The following is a 6361-nucleotide window of genomic DNA, read 5'->3' as shown; positions in this document are numbered from 1 at the left end:
ATGCTACCTGAGGAATGGCTCATTAGTGGTCCCTCCATCATATCCTGTATCACATGGCCAAGCCTTCCTATGAGAGAAGCAAGATGGCAAAGTGGTGAGAGAATAGAACTTTAGAGATATAGAATCTGAGTTCAAATCCATCCACTATCTCAAGGCAACTAGATGGCACAGTGGATAAGGGCTGGGTCGAGAGTCAGGTATTCCTGAGTTCAAATCTAGTCTTCAGACATTTCATGACTCACTTTACATCCTTGGAACTCCATCCTCTTGCCTGTCAAATAAGAGTATTGGACTCAATGAGCTCTGAGATCCCCCCATATAAAGTTCCTTATGAAACTAAACTATTCTAGGTACAATAGCCAGAAACATCTGGAAAAGACAAAGGAGGATACCATGGAATCATCCGACAGAATTGTTCCTGATTTGAAAACTCGGAAAACTCAGAAAAATGAGAAACGGGAAGAGGTAACATGGCAAATCTTATATAATTCAATCTAATAAGCTAAATATAAGGCCTTCCTCTTGGGGTCAAAAACATCAGCTGTATGTGATCCACCCATGACACAGTGGGGTGTTGGAAAAAAGACTGAAGCACATTTTTTATTATTATTATTTGGGGTAAGGTGCAGGGCAAATGGGGCGGGGTGGCCCGCCTGGGGCCACATAGCAGGGTGATCTTTGGGTATCTGAGGCCGGATTTGGACCCGGGTGCTCCTGACTCAAGGGCCAATGCTCTGTCTGCCACCCAGCCACCCCTACTATTGTTACTATTTTATTGTATTTTGGATCTTTTTTTTCCCCCTTCTTTTGGGTTTTTGCAGGGCAGTGGGGATCGGGTGGCTTACATGTCACATGGTTGGGTGATTGTTGGGTCAACGGGGCTAGATATGGGCTCAGAGACTCGTGGCTCCACGGCTTGTGCTTCGTCCATTGTGCCACCTGGCCATACCTACAATTATTACTATTATTCTTTTTTTAATTTTAATTTTTTTCTCTCCCCTTTACTTTATCGCCCAAGCAAGTCTATATTCATGGGTGGAGGGGTATTTTGTTTACTCTTCAACAAGAACATTTCATTAATGTAAAAAACCATTTGTACAAAATGAGAATTAAAAAATAAAATTAAGAAAAAACATGAGCTGTGCAATTAAAGATAGAAGAGCTGTGATGTGGGAAAGGTTCAGATCATAAAGCAATCCCTGAGGGTGGGTACTTTGGAGTCCTTCCATCTTAGCTGGGGATGTGAATTGGGTGTGGAGTTCAGGAGGCTTGAGTTCAGATCTCATTTTTACCACTTACTACCTGAGTGAGCTTGGAGACCAACTTTTCACTTTTCTTGGCCTCAATTTCCCCATCTATAAAACGAGTTTAGACCAGTTGGCTTCTGAGGTACTTTTCAGCTCTGAATCTAGAATGCAAATGGGGAAAAGAGCTCTGCAAAATTTCATCCCACCATGGTGTGATGGCCAGAGCTGCCTTAGAGTAAGGGAAGGGAATTCTGGGTAAGAGAGCCAGAAATAAGAAATGAAATGCCCATGGCACCCATGGGTTTGCAAAGCATATCCCAGCACAAGTCTGGGATGCAAGGGTCACTTTCATTCTGTCCTTGTCTTATGCATGTACAGATTTTTCAGAATCCAAAGCTCCAATTTTGTATGCCTTGTCCAGGTCACCCTGGGAATAAGTGTCAGAAGAGGTATTTCTGCCAAGGTCTCTTTCCTGACTCCAGGTCTGGCATCTTTACCACTGATAATGTGAAATTTCTATAGTGATTGAAGGTTTGTTGAGTACAGAAGGCTCATTCAGTGTTCGGCAGGGTAGGTTTGGATTTTTCATTTCAGTTCTTTATTTTATTTGTCCAGACCTATGATTTCATCAGTGAAGAGAGGGAAGAGTCCTGGAATCAAATCACCTGGGTTCATATCTCACCTTTGACATTTTGTACCTGTATGACCTTGGACAAATCCCTTGCCTTTTTTAGGTCTTGGTTTTGCCTATAAAGTCAGAAATTTGAACTGGTCTGCCTCCAGGTCTAAAACCTTGATCCTAAGTTGCTTAATATCTCGGCACCTCAGTTTCCTCATATCTACAATGAGGGAAGTAAAAATGAGGTCAGCATTAGGTCCTTTCCATCTAAATCTGGTCTCCTATGAGCTCCCTCTACTCCTGTGCAATGGAAGAGAGAGGTCAGGAAATCTTCCTTGGGTTTTAGAGGCCTGACTTTACCCGAGACCATCCTGATTCCCAGGATAGCACTTTGTGGTATTATCATCCTTTTTTTTACAGATGAGAACATTGAGACTTAGGGAGCTCTACCCCTAGAACCTACCTTTTGATTTTGCCATTATGTTTCAACCTCCTACCATCCCCAGCTTTTCAATTTCCTTTTTTGTTGTTCTCTCATCATTAGAATGGAAACTCTTCAAAGGTAAGGTTGGGGGGTGTCTCTTTTTCTTTGCATTTCTACACACACACACACACACACACACACACACACATACATACATACAAACACAGAATTTTACCAAAGTCCTTGGCAATTAGATAAAGTTAATGTGTTATTTCTTCTAAACGGACTAAAAGTCAGAGCTGATAGGGTCTTTCAAGAACATTGAGTGAAATCCCATCATACAAATGGAAAAACAGGATTTAAACCAAGAATGGACTCACCTAGTTATAAAGGAGCTACAGCTGGTGGCTGAGTTGAAGCTGTAACCCAAATCTTCTGAACCTCAAGCCATGGCTGCCACAGACATCCTACATTCCAAGCTGTGCTGTCACCTTGCATAAAATTGACTTCCCTCTTCAGACTGTCAAATCACCTTTGCTGGAAAGTGTCTCCCCTCAGCCTGCCATGATGTCAGAAATTCACCCATTCAAGGTTTAATCCTTCAGATAAAATTATTATCCACCTTCTGTCTACTCTCATTAGTACTACTAATAGCAGAGCTTATGGAAAGGGTGTTTTTATTGCTAATGGCCCACATTTCAACATGAATGTTCTTGGGATCAAATGATAAGAGTTAAAGATCTCAGAGGTCATCTTGAGCAAGGTCTTCATTTGAGAGAGGAGGAAAATTAAGCCTAGAAATTGGAAAGTTCTGTATGGAGGTCAAATTTGCACATCACTTGCTTCAAAACAACCTGAGAAATCTACAAGCAAAATGGATACAAACAAAAGTGAGAGATTCCTTGCCTTCATGGAGCTTCATTTTTTTGAGGTTTTTACAAGGCAAATGGGGTTAAGTGGCTTGCCCAAGGCCACACAGCTAGGTAATTATTGTCTGAGGCCATATTTGAACTCAGGTACTCCTGACTCCAGGGCCGGTGCTCCATCCTCTGTGCCACCTAGCCACCCTGGGAGCTTGCATTTTAAAAGGGAGATAACAGAAAGAGATACAGAATTTAATGAAATAAATATAAGAACTCCTGGTCAAGAGAGGTACCTAAGCAGAAGCAGACTATCCACCTACTTCAAAAATATAAAATTGGCACCAAATAAAATAAGGATCAAGCAATCCAATGAGCAACTAAAGAAAGTGACTTTTTGGGGCAGCTAGGTGGCACAGTGGATAAAGCACCAGCCCTGGAGTCAGGAGTACCTGGGTTCAAATCTGGTCTCAGACCCTTAATAATTACCTAGCTGTGTGGTCTTGGGCAAGCCACTTAACCCCATTTGCCTTGCAAAAACCTCAAAAAAAGTGACTTTTTCACTCCAGACTAAAGAAAAAGTCAGCTAGCAACTGATGGGAAAGAGAAAATGGGGGCCATCAATAAAACCAGAACCAGCATGGGGAGGCAAGTACCAATGAACTACATACAGATAGGATCATAAAAAGCTTGGCAGCTCCTCCACCCCCCCTCTATCTAGAGGCAATAAGAATAGTTCTCTCTCTGAAGGAACCTTTAGGGACATCAGAAAGCCTTGGAAGCTCTGGGGAACAGAAATGACTGGGAAAGTACATCAATACTCAGACCTCAAGGTCCAGACACCAATGAAGCCCCAGAAGCTCTGACAGTGACCTAGTACTCTGTTGACCTTTATGGTGGGGGGGCCTGAGCTTAGGTGATGGAAGTCACCTCAAGAAACTGTGATGCAGGGTGAGAAAAAGCAAGGCTGACCACTCTACCTAAGATTAACCAAAACACTAATCTGTATAAAAATTATTGTAGCTCCTGAGGTCATTTTCCACCTGGCTGCTCTCCTGGATCTCACAATCTCCAGAAAAATCATCATGCTGCAAGAAGAAACCAATTTTGACATTCAAACCTCCTCAGTATTCCTTGCCTATGGGGCCCCTCACTTATTCTGGAAGAGGAAGGTAGAAGTAGATATCAGAGATATCTTCCCATATCCTCAAATTAGTTTGATGCCCAGGGCAAACCGTTCATTATTTCCCATTCTAGCTGCAGGACTTCATCATGAATGAAGACCATCTCTCCCATCACCCCTCCCCCCAGAGAGAGAACTCTTTAAAAACTGCAACCAGTGACTCAAAGGGAAAAAAATGAATTTTCCACAAGAGATAAATGAATAACTAGAAAAGAAGAAGAGATTTAAAAATGAAGGTAAACACTACTAGGTCTATACCCTGAAGAGATGATGAAAAAGGGTAAAAACATCACTTGTTCAAAAATATTCATAGCAGCCCTGTTTGTGGTGGCAAAGAATTGGAAATTAAGTAAATGTCCTTCAATTGGGAAATGGCTTAGCAAACTATGGTATACGTTATGTCATGGAACACTATTGTTCTATTAGAAACCAGGAGGGATGGGAATTCAGGGAAGCCTGGAGGGATTTGCATGAACTGATGCTGAGTGAGATGAGCAGAACCAGAAAAACACTTTACACCTTAACAGCAACATGGGGGCGATGATCAACCTTGATGGATTCACTCATTCCATCAGTGCAACAATCAGGGACTAATTGGGGCTCTCTGCAATGGAGAATACCTTCTGTATCCAGAGAAAGAACTACAGTGTTGGACCAAGGACTATTACCTTAAATTTAGGGGAAAAAAACTGATATCTTATGTCTGATCTTGCTATCTCTTATAGTTTATGTTTCTTCCTTAAGGATATGATTACTCAATTTGGATCAATGTTCAACATGGAAACAAAGTAAAGACTGGCAAATTGCCTTCTGTGGGGGGGGTGGAAGGGAAGTAAGATTAGGGGAAAAATTGTAAAACTCAAAATAAATAAAATCTTTAATAAAAAAATGAAAGAAAAGCTCTGAAAGAAAGAATTGGAAGGAAAATAAATCACTTCCTAGAAAGTGGTAAAACTTATCCAAGTAATGGGATCTCTGATATCTAGATATCTAGAAAATAACATAAATCCAATGTGTCCAAACGATAGCAAGAAACATTAGAACCAAATAAAAAAAATGGAAACGATCAAAAAAAGAATATGCAACATATCTGATATCAAAAAACAAGTGCCCTGGAATACATGTCAAATAGTGATCACTTAAAAATCACTAAACTCCTTGAAAAAGCTTTGATTCAAACAAAGGAATGAAAACTATTTTTTAAAAAAATAATGAATGAGAACTACAAGTTAACTTTGTACCAGCTCCAAAATATTTTAGGGGATGAAATTAGGGATAATTTTATCTCTTCAAAGGAGATTGCAAACCTAGTAGTTTTGACCTCCCAGAAAGAATTACAAGATTCAAATGGGTCCCAAAAAACAATATTCCTTAGTTGTCAGAGAAGATGATTAACCTATATTAAATACTAATCTATCTTTGGATAACCAACCATAGTATCCCATGTCTTTCTAAGACCTCTTTTTTGTTGTATGTAAATAAAGAGACTCCTCTCCTCCTTGAGGTGGCTGGTTTTACTGAGGTTGCCAGTGTAAGCTACTTTGCTAATAGTTTTTGCTTGGATTCTCAGTTTATATTAATTGATTTTATTTGCCACAAAGGACAAACTTGAAAATTTTAAGAATATCACTATAATGACCAACTGTGACTGCAAAGGGTCATAATGAAGCATATTTGCCATCTCCTAAGGGAGTGGTAGAAGACTCAGGAAAATACATATTGGTCATGACCAAGGTGGGAATTCATTTTGTTTGATGAGGCTTATTTCTAATAAGGGTTTTTCCCTCTGTTTTTACTTGGTTAACGCTAAGGTAGCAGATATGTTGCCAAAAAAAGGATGTTCACTTTTTTCTGTAAATGCACAGAAAAGTTCAGAAGGAAGCACAGGCAAGTAGAACAGTTTTGAAAGTCATATGTGGAACATGTTATAGACTTTTTACTAAAGCAAGTAATATGAGATGGAGATTGCCAGTCCTACAAATGGTTTCCTTTGTGTTTTGTGTCAGCGGAAATGCTCTTTTTAGGTGC

At 40.2% G+C, this 6361-nt stretch overlaps 1 protein-coding gene across 3 annotated transcripts in view; it reads left to right on the top strand.

Moving 5' to 3' along the window:
* LOC141514904 (WD repeat-containing protein 87-like) overlaps window positions 1–6361 on the top strand; it is a 42222-nt gene that overhangs the window by 1241 nt on the left and 34620 nt on the right. The window contains exon 1 of one of the 3 annotated variants that reach the window (XR_012476142.1): window positions 4214–4569. The exons of 1 other annotated variant lie outside the window; for it this stretch is intronic. The gene's annotated coding sequence lies outside the window, so the exon portion shown is untranslated. Of the gene's footprint in view, window positions 1–4213; window positions 4570–6361 lie in introns of those variants that run through there. One more of the 3 variants, XM_074226074.1, reaches the window with a different exon arrangement.

This window comes from Macrotis lagotis, chromosome 2, assembly GCF_037893015.1.
Source record: "Macrotis lagotis isolate mMagLag1 chromosome 2, bilby.v1.9.chrom.fasta, whole genome shotgun sequence".
NCBI lineage: Eukaryota > Metazoa > Chordata > Mammalia > Peramelemorphia > Peramelidae > Macrotis > Macrotis lagotis.
Note: the sequence above shows the minus strand (reverse complement) of the source record. Positions and strands in the feature narration are given on the sequence as shown.